Source organism: Periplaneta americana, chromosome 1, assembly GCF_040183065.1.
Source record: "Periplaneta americana isolate PAMFEO1 chromosome 1, P.americana_PAMFEO1_priV1, whole genome shotgun sequence".
In the NCBI taxonomy this organism is placed as follows: domain Eukaryota; kingdom Metazoa; phylum Arthropoda; class Insecta; order Blattodea; family Blattidae; genus Periplaneta; species Periplaneta americana.
In genome coordinates, this window is record NC_091117.1 from 206642490 (window position 1) to 206665868 (window position 23379).

Genomic DNA, 23379 nt, shown 5'->3' on the forward strand with positions numbered 1-23379 from the left:
AAATATCTCATCAGATATTCATTCTTCCTTTAAGGGGTTAGGTACAGCTTACAGCAGTAAAGTTTTGGAAATATTCAACATTTTTTCCTCCATTACTGTTTCTTGTACAATAATGAAAATTGGTATGTTTAAAACACTGTCCTCCTGCTATATAAAAAAAAAATACTTTTACGATTTAAAAAAACATATTTACTTTTTTTTTCAAAATTCAGTTCACTGTGCAGTGATGAAACTTTTCCCACATAACTGAAAAACTATCCAACATTCTGCGATGAAATGTTTGTGTATTTATACATGTCATATCTATAATATGGTCCACACCTGTGGAATAACGGTCAGCGCGTCTGGCTGCGAAACCAGGTGGCCCGGGTTCGAATCCCGGTCGGGGCAAGTTACTTGGTTGAGGTTTTTTCCGGGGTTTTCCCTCAACCCAATACGAGCAAATGCTGGGTAACTTTCGGTGCTGGACTCCGGACTCATTTCACAGGCATTATCACCTTCATTTCATTCAAACGCTAAATAACCTAGATGTCGATACAGCGTCGTAAAATAACCTAATAAACTCTACAATGTGATGCAAAATCACTTCTCTACCTTTGATAGATTGTCTCATAAAAAATAAATTAATTTTAAAAATTGGTCAAATATCAGTATTTTCTTCTAACACAAAATAAAAAAATATTATTTATTAAGGAATGTAGTTAAAAGAGCATGATATTGTAAACATAAGTTTCAGCAATAAAATAAAGGAGAGGGATCATGAAAAAGTTAACAAGTTTATGAGTTATGAGGGAATGGCTTCATCACTGCACAGTGAACGGCCACCATTTTTTATTTTGAAAAAAATATATAAATAATTATTTTTAAATCGTAAAAATATTTTTTTCATATAGCAGAAGGACAGTGTTTTATACTACCAATTTTCATAAATATGGGACATGCGTGTTATTATTCGGTTGAGAATCTCTTATCATCCAGTCTGCTGTCCAAAAATCTTAAAGTTAGAATTTATAAAACAGTTATATTACCGGTTCTTCTGTATGGTTGTGAAACTTGGATTCTCACTCTGAGAGAGGAACATAGGTTAAGGGTGTTTGAGAATAAGGTGCTTAGGAAAATATTTGGGGCTAAGCGGGATGAAGTTACAGGAGAATGGAGAAAGTTACACAACACAGAACTGCACGCATTGTATTCTTCACCTGACATAATTAGGAACATTAAATCCAGACGTTTGAGGTGGGCAGGGCATGTAGCACGTATGGGCGAATCCAGAAATGCACATAGAGTGTTAGTTGGGAGACCGGAGGGAAAAAGACCTTTAGGGAGGCCGAGGCGTAGGTGGGAGGATAATATTAAAATGGATTTGAGGGAGGTGGGGTATGATGATAGAGACTGGATTAATCTTGCTGGCGGACTTATGTGAGGGCGGCAATGGACCTTCGGGTTCCTTAAAAGCCATTTGTAAGTAAGTAAGTACAAGATACAGTAATGGAGGAAAAAATGTTGAATATTTCCAAAAATTGTACTGCTCTAAGCTGTACCTAACCCCTTTAATGCACTTCTACATAGAAGCCACTGTTGTTGCCTTGTAGCGAAATTCTTAGATTAAATTCACTCAATTTTGTCGAGAGCCTTGATTGTAATTTGAAATCCATTTCGTGAGTCTCTGAAAACCATCGTAACATGAAATAAATCATTATTTGAGGCAATTATTTACTTAAATCCCGCTCGAAGACACCCTTGCTTTGGCAGATCATAATCGTTCTGCTTTTCTCCACACACGTCAAACGTGACACTATGAATAAAGCTGACTATTTCTAAAGACAGTGACTTGGCATTCTGTGTAGTTATTGTAAATTTAGACACGATTAGGAACGAAGAAATAGACATAAATAATCGAAGTGGAAATACATAGAAGTAGACTAATACGGAGAAGGTCAAACCTAAGGAACCGCCCCTTCTGCGGTCTTTGGACACTACAATGTGGCAAGCAGATCGTCAGCTTTAGGAGTTCGGTTGTGTGGCGTTGTATGAAGTTCTAGGACGAGGTCGACACACTGAATGACACACAAATACATCGCACTTCGGTAAACGATTGCATTATTCGGACATGTGAGAATAATAATTCCTGCCAGAGGAACGATGACATTAAAAACAGAAGCTAGCGAGTATACAAAGAATTGAAGAGCAAAACCTATATGGAGGACAGATAAAATCGAACAAGTTTATTGTTTACTAGCCGTACCCGTGCGCTCCGCTGCACCTGTTAGAAATAAATATAAAGTAATTACATAATTAAAATAGGACGTTTGATCCAGGGAACATTCGTTTTTGATAAAAGGATAAATCGTTTTATATGTTACTTAATTTAAATTGTGTTTAAATAATTAAAATTTTGGTCCAGAGAGCACTCATTCGGTACAATGACAATTCCTTTAACATGTTTCTTATTTGTTATTACACGCAACTATAGTTTAATGAAGATTGACATATCATTTAGTTTTAATGTGTATACTTTATACAGGGTGCGTCAGAAAGAACGGATGGATTTCACATGGCAAGAAAATTGTAAAGATTCATCAAATCGAAAATGTATTGTTATCAACATATTCACCAATACATGCAGTTTATTTATGGAAAACAACATTATCCATATGATGTCCTTGGCTTTCAATACAGGCATCGAGGCGTTTTCTGACGTTCGCCATCACTTTCACAGTCATAACTGGTGCAATTGCCACGATTTCTTCACGAATCGCTATCTTCAGTTCGTCCAGTGTATGTGATCCATGTTTACAAACTTACGCCTTCAAATGATCCCAAAGAAAGAAGTCGCAGGACGCGAGATCTTACCGTAGCCTCGGACAATCTCAGTGCAATAGAATTTCGTCCAGGTGATTTCTTCTTTAATGTTGAACCTCTGATACGAAATGAAGCCACCCACCGCAAAATTGTATTCCGAGTTGGAATCCTAGCGTGACATCCGATGTCGAAATGAGTCCTGAGTGGCGATCACAGACTCTTCATTTTTCAAAAATGTCTCTACGATGAAAGCACGTTGTACACCAGACCAACACCATGTTCTCAACTGAAACTGCATTCTCTGGCTGACCCAACAGTCGTGGTCCCCCTCACTATATCTCTCTCCTCGTTGCGTATCGATAGTTTGAAATCCATCCGTTCTTTCTGACGCACCCTTTATTACTTGCTATATGTTTCCATTGAATTATGGTAATAGCTTCATTTTAACCCTTGTTTTCTACGTCTACAGTAAATGGCGCTTGGCCCACCATGATTCTGAACCCTTCAAATAACTTAAATAGTGATACAGCATAAACAGTGATATGTAATTATATTTCTTTCTTTCGAAAATGTAAGAATTCACGATCTCCTATCTAACATTGCCATGGAATGAATAAATGTGTTTTTTTTCTTCCTACTCAAAAATTTTATATTTTGCACATAGGAGTTACTGCAGGAACAAAAACGCTATAATCTGAGGCGGCGGTGAAAATGTATTGTATTGTTATTTTAAAAGTCTTGTATATCCTTAAATTTCACTCAGAAGTTACTGTAGTAACTTATAGAATTGTCCATCTAGAGAAACTACACTTTCAAAAGGTGAAATAATAATTAAACAAATAATTAGCTTTCGATATTACTTCATACAAACACAGAAACATTCTCTGTAGGCTATGTTTAATAGCTTTCGATTGTTGTTGTCCAAGGCCCCTTATAGACGAAGTCATTTGTTTTTATTTCAATACAGCGCCTTAGATGGCGTTGTTATTGTAATTTTAAAACTCATTTATCTCATTACATATCAGTCCTATCAAAATTTTCTGTAGAATAAAACTTATCGGAAATCATTTTTAAAGAAACTTTTGTTATGTAACATTTTTCACAAAAATCAATAATAAGCAAGATATTTCGATTTATTTAATTCAGGCCCCCTTATAACCCCCTTTTAAATAAAGTATTTTGAATGCCGTATAGCCTAAAATCTAAGTTGCAACGAACTTAATTTATATTCCAATTTTCATATAAATCGCTTCAGCCATTATCGCGTGAAAAGGTAACAAACATCCAGACAGATAGACAGACAGACATACAAACAAAAATTTCAAAAAAGCTATTTTCGGTTTCAGGATGGTTAATTATACATGTTAACACCAATTATTTTTGGAAAATCTAAAATTACTAGAAAAATTTTGGCTACAGATTTATTATTAGTATAGATTGTTAGAAAAATAACATGTACAAAAATACAGTCTTAATTCTTCCCTGAAGGAGTAAAAACTCGTGGTCAGGGAGTTATCTAAACACACACTTAACACAAACAAAGATAATTATTTGATACAAAGTGGGTCATAAAAAAAATTATAGGAATAAATCAACTTTAAAAAATACAATTTCAGTTTTAACAATTTAACTCATACAAATACATATATATATATATATATATATATATTAAATCAATCTATATTCTTTAAAAATTAAATTCCTGACGCTATTTTTTAAATTTCTGATACTAAAATTTTCAAAATTTGGGTATTTTTCAATTATTTTATTATATAACCTTGGACCAAAGTAGGTACCTCGGCTAAGAGCTGTAAGTAATGAATACTAGAAAACAATTATAGGAGGATTGAAAGAACAGGCACAAATATAAAATAAACGGATAGATGTGGAACTTCAACTCGCAATAGTACTTAGTTCTTTCAGTAAGTGTAATATAGACTTACTTAATGAAAATTTACATTGATGCAATGTGGCCGCTTTCAGAGATGGCTCTGCTGTTTCTACACAAAATTATGTTGAAATCTCGTTTCCGATAAATGTGTGACTTTTCAGTATGTTGCGTGGACGTTAATAACTCGATTGAGTCACTGCAGACCACTCCTTAACTCCTCATTCCACCTTCTCCGGCTGAGGCAGGAATGTTTTGGTGCGGTACGAGCAGGCACGAAGGTCAGTGACGGGTTGTATCAGGCGGGCTTCATAGCTTTTACGAACTTCCGGCTCCCGCTGGTCGCCTAAAATCCACCACTGATGCACTGAGCCTCACTGCGCGTTTGTTTATAAGGCGGTGTAAACAAAAAGGACATGCGTGGGGATTTCTCCGTCCCTTTCACTTCCCCTCTTATGCCCAGGGCTGAATTAAACATAATTGTTCGCAAAATAGCTTTTTAAAGTGTTATTACTTCATTTTCTACATCCCGAATATAGGGCTCACTATTAGAAATTGCCTCTGATTGAGGTTCTGGCTGATATGTCCATCTATGTCCATCTATTATCAGGCAGGCTATTATCAGACTGGACACGGAAAATTTAATTCATATTTTGAACGTTTCAAAATTGACAACCCAAATGGCTCTTCATGTCCCTGTGAACACCCCACACAAACAGTCGACCACCTGTTATTCCAGTGCCCACTACAAGAACGCAAGAGATACCGGCTAGAAACCCACCTTAGCATGTGCGATACAACTTTCTCACCACCAATTACAAAAGTTCTTCTGAAGCAATGTTGCATAAAGGAATTTCACATATTTATTACAGGTGTATTTAAGACCTTGTAGAAATAACAGTATTTAGTAACAGTGTCCTATTTATTCTTTTGCAGCCAAATTTGTAACTTTTAAAAGTATGGTTATCATGTTGAAGTGTATGTGTTGTAAAGGATGCTTGATTTGTTGTGTATGTGAGTCATAGTTATGGGATGCTTGATTGTGTTTGTGTATTAATTTATGATGTATGTTAGGGAAAGTTGCTTAATTGTGTTATAGAGTACCGCTATAAGAAATGTTTTGTTTATGTGTTGTAACTGTTTTCTGTATGTCTCAATTGATGACTGATGTTTGATTTGCAATCGCAATGTTTGAAATACGGAATGTTTAGGTCTTATTTCCATTGTATAAGCTAATTTATTTTCTTTTCAATTTGTTTTATGCTTAGGCCTATTTTTTGTGTAAAACTATAGCCCTAGCATACATATGTAAAATAGGGCTACCCCTCATTGGAGATACAATAATAATATCAGGCAGGCATATAAAGTTCTAGCAAGACCTGTCCTCATGTATGGTAGTGAGGCCTGGACTGTCCGAAACTCAGATGTTCAACGCCTAACAACTGCGGAAATGAGATTTCTAAGGAGGACTGCCGGCTACAGCTTGCTTTACAACAAAAGGAATGCCTAATTACAAAAGAATTGAAAATTACACCTATTTATGAACATCTCAACCACTGTAGACAAAAATGGCTTAACCATGTCAATAGGATGGACCGTTCCAGACTCCCAAGACAAATTCTCCGCTATATAACACATGGAAGACGATCTTGGGACCCCCCTGAAAAGATGGACGGAAACCGTAACAGGCCACTAGGCCTAATACCTGCATGGATGATGATTATCAGGCAGTTCATCTCACTTGACTATATGTGTCAGAGGAATAACAATATTGTTCGTAGATTTTCCCCGCCATTCATAAAATATTTTGATATGATACCTCTTGCACAAAAGGAGAGATCTATAACTGAAACTCGATTAATATATTTCAGTATTATTTATATTTATCCTGGTAATAATGAACAGTTTGACTCGTAGACATTTTATTTTTCAGCATTAACTTCCCGTGATTTTACGAGAACATTCGAAGAGAACGGCAGTTACGTAGACTTTCAGCTCCCCACTACTACCATTAATGCACAACACAATGTCAATACGGCGGTTGCTGTCGTCTGCGATACAAAGAACTTTTCTGTTGATCTTCGAGTTTGGCATTTTTTCCGGTTATTATATGCTTATTTAAGTTGTGTTAACTCTCGCTAGTGGTTTTATATTTTATTTTAACCGTCTTAGTATTTATTTTATTATTGTAAATATTTTTGTTTTATCACTATTATTATTATTATTATTATTATTATTATTATTATTATTATTATTATTATTAATTATTTTGTATTACAATCTTTGAATCATTTCTATCACGATTATATTATTATTATTATTATTATTATTATTATATTATTATTATTATTATTATTGTTACTATTATTTATATCATCAGCATTATTATTTGAACCCTGTAAAATTTATGTAGACTACTGGACTATGCCCGAGCACGAGCATATGCTCATTTCGGGTATCTATTCATATGTATTCAATTCAAATGTAAATTGTAAATAAATTTGAAATTTGAATTTGAAAATATATATATATATATATATATATATATATATATATAACTGAAGTCTGATTAGTGTAATATGTAACTAGTCGGCGATGTAAGCAACGGAGGGGCAAAGTAACTGGCCCCCTACCCCTTTATATCCTAGCCTAGTTCCTTCATAAGTGGTGCCTTCTGGGTATCACTTGTGAGGTTCAGACCTGTCTTCGGAAAGTGCTGACTAAACAACAACTATTGGAAAAGTGGTCCTAGTTGGACATACTATACTCCAACCAGGAGAAAGTCTCAGGGGAATGAGACGCAGCGGGGCAATGCTATGAATAAATGTTGATGTCATAAAGATGTCATAAGGTTACACACGTGGGTACAAGCATTTCCATTGGCTAACTCTCAAAGCACAAACGATAACACTGATACACACATATTTATACCAAATACCGCACTATAATAATACCGGACAGCCAGCAGTTCTGCGCGCGAACGACGATGGTGCTGCTACCTACGCGGCCGGTGTGGAGATACTCGCGAAACAAACTGTAATCAACTGCAATGTATATTGTTGCTGGGTTAGTTAATAGTTTTAATAAATAATTTGTGTTGTGTTAAAATGACAGGGTGTGTATGTTCTTTTTATAATTGCTACAATTACAGCATTTCAATTGCTCCAAATCGTACTTTCGAGTTCTAAGGGATCATAAAGCGTCAGTCAACAACATTCTTTAGTAGGCCTAATGCCTACAAATACAAATTAGCTTTTTTATTTAGACCTAATAAATGAATAGAACTTAAAATGTATTTGAAATTTTAAGGTTTTATCAAATTAAGTTTTATTTTTGTCCACATGCCTTTACTAATTATTACAAGCATGAGATTACTATCAATTTTATCTTTGCAGTTGTTAGCAATGCGTATATAAAGCATTATTGTAAATTCATTCTTAATTGATTTTGTCTCAGTAAACCAAAGAAACAATATGTAATAATTAATTACGGAAAGTAATGTGAAGTATGCATTATTTCTCATAATACGCACCTTTGTTGTAACATAATAATTTTACATTAAATACTATTCAACATTTCTTAAGTGTTTCATATATTATTCCACATCAGTAACTCACGTTTTAAACAATAGTCCGAATCCCGCTATGTTAATATTTGTATTTGTGGACGTAATTCCACGCCGCTCCGCTAGATGTCAAGTCTCGATATTTCGCACTCACGTCAGTACTGCTAGTATACAGCTGTCCGGTATTATTATAGTAAGGTATTTGTTTATACTATCCTAGTTACAAAATTAGATCACGGTTAATTTACTGGTCTTTTAATCCCTCCATACAGGAAATAACATATCCAGGAGAGCGCATGTTTTTAAACTGACGTTATAACGGTAATATTATCTATCTACTTCGCTCCAATAGATGACGCAATAGTAAGCACATTCCTTTCACGGTTAGTCTACTGGTTGGAGAACAGTAAATCAAATATTATAGTCTAGTTACATCATCATTATACATGAGAATAGAATCATTTCTGTATAAAATACTATATGATCGCACCTAACGATATATAAGTACATTATTTCCTCTCGAACTTTCCTGTAATCACACTTCTCGCACAGCACATTGTGTGTTACTGCTATTTATAAGGCTATTGAACCCAATATCGATAGCACCATGCATACATGTCACGCATGTTCAGAACGATTTGCCTCGTATTTACACAAAAGAAGAAACAGATTCGTATGCCTTGTCGTACACGAACACGTGACCTCCGTGTGAGCTGCCAGCAGGCTTGTAGGCTAGTCGTTGTTACTGTCTATACTAATTATACATAACTGCTTTCACAGATGTACGGGTATTCTAAAATGTTTACTCAAAGTCCACTATGACCTTTAGCATACGTGTTAAATGGACTACAGTGCTGGCTCTCAGACAAACTTCCACAATACCTCATCCACACATTTCACTTGCAGCAGATAATGGTACCAGGCGTTTAGAGAAAATAACTATCGTTGTTACTTTCCTTTTATATAAACATATGGTTGTGTATTGATTCTAATAAATTCTGGAGCGTCTAAGTTCGTTCTTTCACGTCGCATATTCCTTATAAGTTTCTATTTCAGTGATTTTGCTCAGTTTCTCGAGATCAATACCAGAATATTAATCTACAGCTTATACCGTGTGACATTAAATAATAATTAGTGTATGTGAAATCAATTGTAAAATGTAAAATAAAACATAATTATGTCGAACACATAAATATCAAAATTTATACTAGGCTTCTCTGATAGGCCCGAAGTTTACATTACAAAAATGATGTTTTGTTCTCTTGCAGAAATGGTTTAATCGTGAAGCAATAATGCGTATGAATGTAAGATATAAATTTAACTAATATTCAATTAATACAATCCTAATAACATTTTTAAATTATGGTTCATTTAACGACGCTCGCAACTGCAGAGGTTATATCAGCGTCGCCGGTGTGCCGGAATTTTGTCCCGCAGGAGTTATTTTACATGCCAGTAAATCTACTGACATGAGCCTGTCGCATTTAAACACACTTAAATGCCATCGGCCTGGGCCGGGATCGAACCCGCAACCTCGAGCATAGAAGACCAGCGCTATACCAACTACGCTACCGAGGCTGACCAGTTCTAATAAATGTGGCATACGCATTACGTATGACTTTGTGTCTTATATTCTTTCGGTGCTGACATCTCGAAGAAAGCACGCGATATTGTAAAATATAAACGAACTCAAAGTTGCAGTGCACTCGATGCAGTTTGTTTCTATGAGAGATTGAAGTTCCGATCTTGCAGACAACTACTTTGACATACTTTTCATGACCTTCCCTATTATTTGCAGGAAAGTGCGAGGAAAAGACATACGGTACTATAGACTATATGTCTTCAATGCATGCGGAATACATACATACATACATACATACATACATGCATACATACATACATACATACATACATACATACATACATACATACATGCATGCATGCATGCATACATACATACATACAGTCCAGACCTGTGGAGTAACAGTTAGTGCGTCTGGCCGCGAAACTAGGTGCCCGGGTTCGATTCCCGGTCGGAACAAGTTACCTGGTTAATGTTTTTCTGGGGTTTTCCCTTAACCAAATATGAGCAAATGCTGGGTAACTTTCGATGCTGGACTCCGGACTCATTTCACCGGCATTATCACCTTCATCTCATTTAGACGCTAAATAACCTAAAATGTTGATAAAGCGTCGTAAAATAACCTACTAGAATTAAAAATACATACACACATATATAGGCCCAAGCTCCTTTGCTTTGAAGATTTTCTCATTAAAAGATCGGACAGAGATTCAAGGTAGCCCAGAGGTATTAGAGACGATGCATCAATCCACATTTCGACACTATAAAGTCTGCATTCATCCTCTGATTGAGGTTCTGGTTGACACGTACATCTATTATGAGGCAGTACATCTCACTTGACGATATGTGTCAGAGGGCGAACAACTGTTTGTATGCATCTGAAGTCTGACTAGTGAAATATGTAGCTAGTCGGTGACGGATACAATTGAGGGGGGGAAAGGAACTGGCCATCCTATGCCATTATCTCCTGGCCTAGTTGCCTCATAAGTGGTGCCTTCTTGGTATCCCTTGTGAGATTCGAACCTGTCTTCGGACAATTGACTAAAGAACAACAATGCCTGCATCCAAAATGAAGCCGCCATTTCTGATGTCCGATCTGCATATTCGTCTATAGAACAAGATGCACCTCAGTTACGTTATGAAACTGAATGAAATTGCAATTTTAAAATTTATGAAATATTATGTATTTACGTTCGTTTTCTAATTGTAACAGGAACATTAATATGCGGTGTGCAACAGGGACGGGCTACCTGGAATTATGACGGGAAACATTATGCCTCGCAACTCGTAAGACAGCAGTTAATGGACTTCAGTTTCTGATATTGCTTATTTTAATATCGTTTACTATCCCCTGTAATATAAACCTCAATGACCCAAACATATGCAAAAGTTATTGATTCTTCGTGCAAAGGTTAGACGACAAGAATTTTTTTAATTCTATATCAACACAGTGAACTATTTAAGTCACATTTATAGACCGTTGTATTAAATACCAGCATATTATAGATGAACAAAACTAACTGCCGCTCTCGCTCGCTGTGTTCGTTGCATTTGTCTTTCGAGTCTCGTCTCGTCATTCTCGTGCGATTTGAATCTCGCTCATCATTCTCGAAATAGCATTTGGTGGACGTGGAAAGATTTCGTAACTTTGAATAACATACATCATTGAAATAAATAACATTATGAATGTTTAAATGAGACAAAAAGACATAACAGAACAATATTTTAGTTATCAAAATGTTCTGGTTCTATTATATGATATTACCTATGGTTATATATACAGGGTGTTTCAAAAATATGGGGCATGATTTCAGGTATGTATTTCCCATATGTAGACAATCAAAATAGTTCATTACAACATGTGTCCGGAAATGCTTCATTTCCGAGTTATGGCCTTCACAACACTGAAATTCCCCGGAACGTTTTTCTTTCCGCAGGTCGTTGTCATTACAGAAGATGTTCAAAATGTCCACCTCCTGCTTCAATACAGACCTCACATCGATGTCTCATTGACCTGCGAACACGATCCCAAACTCCAGGAGTATTGCGTATGTCCTCAGAACATGCCACAATTCGATTCCGAAGGGATTCCAAATCAGGCACCGCAGACGAATAAACCAATGATTTTTAATGGCCCCACAAGTAGAAATCGAGATCGAGAGGGTTCAGATCAGGTGGGCGTGGAGGCCAAGCAATTGGGCCACCTCTACCTATCCATCGATCAGGAAACCTTCGATCCAAGTACCGGTGAGCCGTACGACTGAAGTGTGCAGGAGCGCCATCATGCAAGAAGTGAATGTATTGACGATTGATCAGTGGAGTGTTTTCTAAAACATGAGGTATGGTGTTTTCCAGGAAGTTTGTGTACGCCTGCCCCGTAAGTCTGTTTGATTTGAATACATGTCGCACAGTCTAACGCCTACACAACACTGAATGTAACCTTCGCCTCGGAATGAACTGTCAGAGTGCCCTCTTAATGTCTCCTTTGACGGCAACGACCTGCGGAAAGAAAAACGTTCCGGTGAATTTCAATGTTGTGAAGGCCATAACTCGGAAATAAAGCATTTCCGGACACATGTTGTAATGAACTATTTTGATTGTCTACATGTGGGAAATACATACCTGAAATTATGCCTCGTATTTTTTAAACACCCTGTACACACACACACACACACACACACACACACACACACATATATATATATATATATATATATATATATATATATATATATATATATAGAAAAAACTATTCTCAAATAAATTTGCATTTCTAAGAAACATAAAACATAACATTAATATACTTTCACTTGAGATTACACACTTGATCTTAAATATATGAAAAGAAAATCCCTAGCCTTTTAATAAGGGCCTAGTAATTAAATAAAGACTGGGGAACGGATTATTATACACTGAAAGGTAGAGATGTTTCAAATAGGCTACTTGATTGTTTATACATATATAACAGTTGCCAAAATAGATCAAAGTTCTACCAGGTATAAACAACTGTGGCGATTCAAGGCTGCTTGACTTCGGGACTTCGGGAGTGATCAATCTCAAGTTTCGGAACACTCACAAGCAGTCTTTACGTCAAGGACGCGACGTAATACAACATTGTCGTGCGGGTTTTCGGCTTTGCGGGAGTATGTTGAACTTGCTTGCTCACAAATTACAGCAATAGCACATTCAGATGCACTCACACCATTCTTTTTCTCAGAAGTCACCAGATAACTCTTTTTTGTTAGTAATGTTGGTACAAATAGAATGCTCACATACTTCGTCAAAACAGAAACTGTGGCTTCTCATCAATTTCCAGAATAATAAAAAGAGACCCAACACACAATTTACATTTTTATAAACTTTAAGTGTGTTACAGTTTTTATGCCTATAATCTAACATGGAGCAATTAAATTACATAATATTTCACGGTTCATGCCCAGGAATGACTTGCCCACACAAATAGCAAGCTCTCCGACTTCTAGGTAAAATTAGCCATTATAAAAAAAGTGAAGAGCGTGCGGCGTCGGCCATCCGAATGAATGACTTCGCAGAAGCGGAGCTTCATTCATATTTAATTAAAATTGCCCTTGTTTTATATGAATAAAAACCGGACTTCTGTAAAAACTAATTTGCACATCTAGTAATTAATTTCCCAAAATGCAACTTCCTGTGCATAACACGAAATTGTAGGCCTATCACCGAGAAATGAGAGACAATGTTTTTCCACCGCATCCGATTCTTTCAAATGCACGAATGAATTCATGTTGTAGCAATATTCTCGGTTACGCACATCGTATTGCGTGATGATGTAAAGGTCACCAACTATAAAATTAAGTCAAATAGAGAAAAATAGAACAGTTCAACATGCATTTCTCAATCTACTACGCATCAAATTGTTTCGTCAATTGTCCAAAGAAAGGTCTGAACCTCACCAATAATAATTACTAGTGGCTTGTAGTAGCAATTGCTGCTTGATAGAGATTGAAATCACAATAAAATGCTGCTACTTATGATAAAGATAATGATGACTAGGGCTACGATTTTGATAACCTATCAATCATGAAAAAATGTCCTAAAAACAATGCATATTTTATGAACTAAAAATCTTTAAAAAAAAAAACCCAAAGATTGTTCTTACATAATTGGCTTAGTAGGAGAAGAGGTTTTGTACTACTTCATATTTAGACTAGTAATTAAATTAAATTCTAGTACCAACATTTAAGTTCATTTAATGTTACATAATCTTTTCTAAGTGGTACAATTTCATTAATTATTTTACCTGATGTAGTTTCCATGTAGTCCACCACAAGGCCACTCTTATCCGGAATTAGCAGGTATAGGGGAGTCTATATTGAGGGGGTGGTTGGAGTGTACTAACGTTAAAATGGCAATATTTGTGTTGAAAAACGATTAAAATATTATACAAAATAATGGGTACTAGCCACCAGCGTAGCTTGGTCGGTTAAGGCGCTTGCCTGCCGATCCGGAGTTGCGCTCGGTCGTGAGTTCGATTCTCGCTTGGGCTGATTATCTGCTTGGGTTTTTCCGAGGTTTTTCCCAACCGTAAGACAAATGTCAGGTAATCTATGGCGAATCCTCGATCTCATCTCGCCAAATATCATATCGCTATCACCAATTCCATCGACGCTAAATAACCTCGTAGTTGATACAGCGTCGTGAAATAACCAAGTAAAAAAATAATGGGTATTAATGGACAAAATATGTAGACAAAATATCAAAGGAAATAAACATTATTTTATGTTAATAATGGGGATTTTTGGCCAAAATTAAATGAAAATACCTAAAAAATGTCCAAATATAACAGAAGATGCTCTTATGAGTTGAAACAGGCAAAAAATGCAAAAAAAATGTCCTAACAAATATGTCTTAAAACACTCAGTTTATCACATAACATATAAATACTAAAGCGGCTATGTTTCTGGCTTGCTAGAAAAAAGATGCTATTTCATCAAAATCCTAGCCCTAATGTTGACACATTTCGTTCATTGGACTAATATCGTAATATGTAATACTGCCTTCATGCATAATTTCTTTCATTTCTTGAAACATTGTTACAAACATCATTATTTCTACATAGTCGTTTATAAGTTCTTGATGCAGTTACATTTCTAAAAGTTCTACGACGTTTTCTTGGTCGGCCAGCTATACTCATAATAATGAACTAATAAAAAGGAACTAAATTCATAACGTAAGAGCACTATTGCCAGATAAAAATACACACGTATATTGAAACACGAAAAAAATATGTAACAATTGAAAGATGAACAAACCATTATTATCGAGATCTCGAAAAGCATGATATTGTGACGTCAACATCTCTCATGTACAGAAGGCTTCGATAACTACATTTCTGATCGTTTTAAGGAAACTCAATGTTAATTGTTTGAAATTTCATTATTTTAACCATAGCCTTTCCTATACACAAGGCCCAACATTACTGACACCATTCATGTCCTTCAAAAAACCTAACATAGCTGTATTAATAATTCAAATGAAGATAAAGTAGGCTACATTTAAAGCCAATACGTGATGTTAACCACGGCCATCTGCACAACACTACGAAATTAACTACAAGATGTTCTACGGTATACGCTTTGTTGTGACGGACGCACATATTTTTTTTAATTTTTATTTTTAATTTAAAGCTTTTTATGAACTTCGTTACAAACCATTCAGATTTTCCCGCAATATTAATATTATTAGCTTTCGATTGAGACATCACGTAACCTCACAGGATGTATAGTTTTCATAACATTTTCCGCCACAGTTCAAATTAAATATATAGATTATGATGCGACATAGACAATGAACATCCACTGGATTATTTTCACACTATGACAAAATCAACGACCTCGGTTAATTGAATATTATCACATGACAAACAACTAAAACATCCACTGTAATATTCTATAATATGACAAAATCAACCCATTACATTACTGGAATGTTGTCATAATAGGCTTGTTTGTTTCTGCAGCAGTTTCCAGCAGTGCATGCAGCTTTATTGTTCGAGCAGCGATAACTTCAAACTCCGACTGTAGTCCGGGTCAGCTTACTTAATACCCTAAAAATGAAACCTAACCATTTTCCCCAATTACTACATAAGCTAGTGGATTATGGTGATTTTCTAGTTTGCAGGTTGAATCATTTTTGCCAACTTCGTTTCGAATTTCGGTACTAAGAAATACTACGACTGGTAGTGATTTTATAACTTTTATGTTGGCAGCAATGACACAAGTTTTCAGTAGTTTAAATTCTGAAAATTCCAATTATTCTAGATACCTGAGCCGATTACTGGAGCCTAGTGAAATTTGAACATACTAATAATTAATTAATATCAGAATTAATATTAATGCCGTACATAATAGTTACTGTATGTGTTGCTTTGTGTTTTATGGTTACAATTTCAGATTAGAGTCAGGTAGGCTAAGTGTAAATAAATATAACATATTTCGTGTGATACATGCCCTTGAGTAATCGATAGAAATACCATTACATATTTTAATTAATTTCTTTCGCATTTAGACTTTTATTACAATAATGGAGTAAATATTCCTAAGCATACATTTCAAAGTGGCATTCGTTTTCGGAATTCGTACTAATCATTTCAAGTGATCAAAAAAAAAAATACATTTTTAGGTTAGGTCTCGTGATTCGTAAACTTTTTAATCAAAGCAATGAATTTCATGTTGTGAGACAAAATACATTTTAATATTAGATTATACACTAATCTACTAACTGCTAACATAATGTGCGAGAAGAAAAATATACTCTTTCACAAATTATTGAACCTTTTAGAAAATATCTCCCCAACATAAAGATGAGATGTGGTAAATAAGCAAGACATCGTTATTGTTAATACTATATTACTTACTTGCTTTTAAGGAACCCGGAGGTTCATTGCCGCCCTCACATAAGCCCGCCATTGGTCCCTATCCTGGGCATGATTAATCCATTCTCTATCATCATATCCCACCTCCCTCAAATCCATTTTAATATTATCTTCCCATCCACGTCTCGGCCTCCCTAAAGGTCTTTATCCCTCCGGCCTCCCAGCTAACACTCTATATGCATTTCTGGATTCGCCCATACGTGCTACATGCCCTGCCCATCTCAAACGTCTGGATTTTATGTTCCTAATTATGTCAGGTGAAGAATACAATGCGTGCAGTTCTGCGTTGTGTAACTTTCTCCATTCTCCTGTAACTTCATCCCTCTTAGCCCCAAATATTTTCCTAAGCACCTTATTCTCAAACACCCTTAACCTATGTTCCTCTCTCAAAGTGAGAGTCCAAGTTTCACAACCATAAAGAACAACCGGTAATATAATTGTTTTATAAATTCTAACTTTCAGATTTTTTGACAGCAGATTGGATGATAAAAGCTTCTCAACCGAATAATAACAGGCATTTCCCATATTTATTGTGTGTTCAATTTCCTCCGGAGTATCATTTACATTTGTTACTGTTGCTCCAAGATATGTTAATACTATATTATTATTATTATTATTATTATTATTATTATTATTATTATTATTATTATTATTATTGTACATGGCTTTGTGTGATTTTATCCTCTTTTGGTGATATCTAGTTGGCAACACTGAAGAGACGGCCAAATTAGTCTTTGACGGCCGTATTCATAGACATTTTTAGCGCGGGCTTCCGGTGGATGATCAGCGTTTTTCGTATTCATAAACCAGTGTTAGCGATAGGATATGATTTGAATTCTGTACTAGTAACCAGTGGATAGCCGGGGCTAGCTTAGTACGCTCGTAGCGCGTGCTGCGAAATGTCTATGAATAGCAACCTTAGGAATTACTCTCACGTGAGCATCACTATAGAGTGGATTGAAGTCAGGCGTTCTTGCAGCAAATCAAACCGTCACCAAACCATTGCGGATCAAGTGCAAAATATACTGCGAAATTTAATTATATTTTAATATATGAGATTAGTAAATCATTTTACAGTACATGAGTGTTCATGCACGGATGGTTTGAAATTAATTTCAAACAGATCATCGCTGATCTTGCGCAATAGTTGTGGTTGCGACAGTTTTCAAAACAGTTGTCATCAAAACATCACAAACTCGCTGCAAAAACAAACCTAATACGAGATAAATTGTCACAATATAACTCAGTCACTGAAATGCAAATTATACACGTGAAAAACTGTGAAATCACTACACGAATACATTAGAACTAGTGGCTTGTGCAGCAAATGCTGCAAACTAAGTTCATTAGACGTTCAAATAAGCATTTTTCAGATTTATTTTCAATGAAGAATACCAAACATTCTGAAAGTTATTTGCTTCCATAATAACGAAACATACTCTCTCTTGAGCCAATACTGAAGAGAACCACGTATATAAATACAGTATCTACACCACACCGAAATTAAATATATGAAAAAGACCCAACCCCACTTGATTAATAACAATAAAATATTTGATTTTTAATAATATTATTATCTTACGTAAGTTTTATAGCTTTCAGTAACATATACTATATATATTATATAGCCGCCACTCAGTAAAATATAGAAATCAAAATCTACATCTACTTACATAACCCCAAAACGTTTCATTTTCATATCATCAATATAGCATTAATATATATAATTAATGAAAAATAGTCACATCACGGCATTAACTACAATAATATTTCATTAATGGTAATAATGTCATCAAACCAACTCAAGTTTTGTAGTTTTTAATATCCAATACAAAGCTGTACCCAGAAAATTACACACCACAGAATCGAACCTGTAAATTATTTTTAGTAAGTTAAGTTTTTTAATAACCAATTTAATTTGAGCTCTAAATATGTCAGCATTCTTACAGATCATGGCCTTCGTGTAATATTGTTTACTGTAGTGTGTGTTTTGTTTTATTCTGAAATGCAATTAGCTAATTCTCAAAATTGACGACAGATGGATTTTGGAAAATAGGAAAATTATGTTGAAGAATTGACATTTCACTGAAAACTACTATTTTTCTGAAAAACTGTGGGTTCCAAGCTTCAAAATGAGGGGTCATTTATTAAAATCCGTTCAGCATTTTCCCGTAATTTCCATTACCAGTTCAAATTATATATATATATATATATATATATATATATATATATATATATATATATATATATACTAGTGGCTTGTGCAGCAAATGCTGCAAGCTAAGTTCATTAGACGTTCAAATAAACATTTATCAGATTTATTTTCAATGAAGAATACCAGACATTCGGAAAGTTATTTGCTTCCATGACAATGAAAGATACTCTCTCTCGAGCCAATACTGAAGAGAACTACGCATATAAATATCTACAACACACCGCCATTAAATATATGAAAAAGACCCAACCCCACTTGATTAATAATTATAAAAATATTTGATTTTTAATATTATTATCTTACGTAAGTTTTATAGGTTTCAGTAACATATACTATATATCGTCGCTTAAGAAACAATACCGCGTAACTGACATTTTTGGTCAAAACTGTTTTTTTGCACAGATGGTACCTCCACTATCATCTGCATGCATTGACAAGCGCGAGAATTTGATTACATGAATGGCGTGCGTGCGAAGGAGGGGGGTACAATACCGCGTATCTGAAGTCACGAGAAGTCTGTTGGAAATACCGCGTATCTGACAACAGATAGGCTGTTATGTCTACTCCCTGCGCGCCCTCAGTACGGAAGCTGGTTCTCGTTACTGCCTTGTGAAATTGTATCAACAGTGTGTGATATTCTGAGAAGATTAAAGAATTGTTCAGTTTCAATTATTTAAAAGTTAAATATAATAGAATTATTTCACTAATTGAATGTTAATTGAGCTGAATTCGCGCAGAATCTTACTGCAAGTTCATTCACTGAAATATAGTACATTTAATATTTTATTATTATATAGGCCTACAGATACAAGAAAAGAAATGGACAATGAATCAGACGACAGTCAGTTCAGCGAGAACGAAATCCTATCCGTGCTATGTTCTGCATTCAAGACGGGAGAAACTTCTGTGAACATTAACGAAGGTATGGCATAAGAAATATCACAGTTATTAAACGTTTATTTTTCTTCAGTTATGGAATCATAACAGCAAACTTAATTTAAGTACTTTATGTAAATAATCATGAATGGGCCACTAAAATAATTTACGCTACATTCAGTGGTGCTGAGCTTGTTCCTTCCATTTCCTCCGGTAGGAGAGAGATCTAAATTGATGATAATATTTACTACACATGTTTTAATCCATTTATATCACATTTATAAACACTAGTAATCTCATCTTATTCGTAGGTGTACTGCCTGATAATTCAAATGCAAAAGAAAACCGTCCTTCTGAAAATGGCTGCTGCAGATCAGGCATTGTCCGTCCAGTGTTACCGGTAAGGTTATGATCGTATTATGCAGTCTGGTATGATTTAATGCACACTATTAAAATAATACCGCTAGAAATAGGATAGGACAGAAACTGAAGACAATACCCCGTCAATGAAGGATCTACACCAAATTTCGGATGCGTCTTCAGATGTAGACGACCCCGAAGAATTCGTGAGTGCTACTTATTCTACATCTTTACATTCGTCAGAAAAAGGTAAAGAGAAGAATCTGCAAGCGTTTCATGGAAATTTGACAGAAAAGAAAAAGTAGTTCAAAGCCACAAAAGGGTAAGTGGAAGAAAATGGAAAATAGAAAACTTAGAATGGAAGAGGAAGCTTATCTTAGCTACTAGAGATCGAAAATGGCAAAGTGACACATGATACGGAAAGAGATGCAAGGAATTTGGGGCCAGAGTGTGGTTATGAAATGTGCCAAAATTCGAAAGTAAGGGGCTGTAATTTAATTTTTAATGAGAGAAGACACATCTTTCAGGCATTCTGGAAAGGAACAGAAGACCCTTTACGTATCAAATCTTTCAGCTGGATTTCACTCCTACGAACATTTGTCTACAACCTAAAAGTTGCTGAGAAAAAAATTCAGGTTTGCAAAAAGATGTTTCTGTGTACATTGGGAATTAAAGAATGAACTGTGCAATATAGGTTAGCTAATAGTACTGATGGCGCCCCTTCAGAAAAAAAAAAACCATATTCTCGTGCAAAAGCACAGAAAAAAAGAGCATTAGTAGCCTGCCTAAATTACCGTCACATTATTGTATATAGAACCAATTGTGCATAGTTTTTAATATAGTATTCCACACTAGGGTTACTCAAGGATTACTTTTTGTGATTTCAGCATAGACCTATAATTATTTCTTTATTGTGTTTAACAAATATTGTGCCTGAAAAATTATCATCACATTATTACATTTTTATATGATTTTCTTTTCATTATTCGCAAGTCAGTCAAGTCCATTGTCAATAATAATAATAATAATAATAATAATAATAATAATAATAATAATAATGATAATAATAATGATAATATTGTTATTATTCATTATTTTATTATAAAATTATATTTGTTAGCAACATTTTAGTAACAATTCTACTTATCTATTCAAATACGTAGTGTAAAAATAAAGTACCTGGTATCAGATTGTCATTATTATTATTATTATTATTATTATTATTATTATTATTATTATTATTATTATTATTATTTTATTTTTATTATTGTTGTTATTATTATAACAATAAACATTGAACTGTGTCTTCTTTTTCCTTTCCCAGTTTCAGCATTTGACTGACTAAGAATGCAGCAATCATTGTCTGGAACGTAATCTAGTGCTGATTCAAGCTACAGCCTACCGACCTTGACCTCAAGTCAGATGGTAGGACAACAATTCAGATAACACATTGACATATACAAGAGCACGAATAATATTTCCAGAAGGCAGTTTTCACGCAAAGTAAACACTTGTCAGCATGTGTCCTGAAGCTGCTAAAGTTGTCTCACAATACCGCGTAACCAACAAAATGTAGTCAACGGCAGAGTTCCAATACCGCGTAAGTGACATGGCCAAATGTCTACGGTCATGATCATCCATTTTCACTTAGTTACAAATTAGTTATGCTATTTCATAGCCATACACCACTTTTCAAGACTATTGCGTTATATTTATGGTTTTTATTCGGTTTTTTCCTTCTCCTGTAAAATTTACATTTTGTCAGTTACGCGGTATTGGTTCTTAAGCGACGATATACTATATAGCCGCCACTCAGTAAAATATAGAAACCAAAATCTAATTTAAGTTATTCTTTACATCTACTTATATAACCCCAAAACGTTTCGCTTTCATATCATCAATATAGGATTAATATGTATAATTAACTGCAATAATATTTCATTTCTAATGGTAATAATGTCATCAAACCACCTCAAGTTTTGTAGTTTTTAATATCCAATACACAGCTGTACCCAGAAAATTACACACCACAGTATCGAACCTGTAAATTATTTTTAGAAAGTTAAGTTTTTAATAAGCAATTTAATTTGAGCTCTAAACATGTCAGCATTCTTGCAGATCATGGCCTTCGTATAATATTGTTTACTGTAGTATGTGTTTTGTTTTATTCTGAAATGCAACACGGCCGACTTGATGCTCGCTTCGCTTCTCCTTTACAAAAAAGCGAAGGTAATATCAAGTCGGCCGTGAATGCTATTAGCTAGTTCTCAAAACTGACGACAGATGGATTTTGGAAAATAGGAAAATTATGTTTAAAAATTGACATTTCACTGAAAACTACTATTTTTTCCGAAAAACTTTGAGTTCCAAGCTTCAAAATGAGGGGTCATTTATTAAAATCCGTCCAGCCGTTTTCCCGTAATTTCCATTACCATTTCAAATTATATGTATAGATATAGATATTACTGATGCAAAGAAATCAGTTACTGCGACAGTGTCATAACACGGGGAACAATAAATACATTGATATAATATAAGATAAGAACTGAGAACTTTGTCACTGAAATATCAATCTAGTAATGTGACAGAAACAAGGAAATAACTCACTGTAATATCATAATGTGACAAAAGATATGAATAAATTCTCTGAAAATGTCGACCTGCTGAAATCAAGAAAATATTTCATTCAGACTGATTTTCATCTTTACGAGTTCTGGAATTCTCATTTTACTGACGTAACACCGCGGTAGCATTCCTTACATACCACAAGAAATGTCTACAATATTATAAATAAAAGATGAAGTAATAATTACACCAAATAAATATGAGTGTTCTCACACAGTTGCCTACCTTAATGTTATTTTTAGAAAATGTGCTAACGTTAGAAACTGATTTTAATTATGTATTTCTTGTTTCTTACGTCAAAGAGTGTAACATATCTTAACATATTCACGTAAGAATGTTCATAAACGTGTCCACTGCTGTGGGGTTAGCATGCCTGACTGTGGAACGAGCGGGCCCGGTTTCAAATCCTGGTTGGGATAAGTTATATATTTATTTTTTATTATTATATTTTTCAGTTAATACTGATTGTGTATATGTATTCAATCTCTCTTTTTATTATTATTATTATTATTATTATTATTATTATTATTATTATTGTTATTATTATTGTTAT

At 34.7% G+C, this 23379-nt stretch overlaps 1 protein-coding gene and 1 long non-coding RNA gene across 2 annotated transcripts in view; one reads left to right on the top strand and one right to left on the bottom strand.

Annotated features, from left to right (window-relative positions):
* The window catches only part of LOC138706652 (5-hydroxytryptamine receptor 1-like), a 632382-nt gene that overhangs the window by 534350 nt on the left and 74653 nt on the right, over positions 1 to 23379 (bottom strand). The gene's annotated exons all lie outside the window — the stretch shown is intronic.
* On the top strand, positions 19800 to 21696 carry LOC138709544 (uncharacterized). Its single transcript, XR_011334945.1, has 3 exons — positions 19800 to 19887; positions 20153 to 20241; positions 21526 to 21696. It is a non-coding gene; the product is annotated as an uncharacterized lncRNA (long non-coding RNA).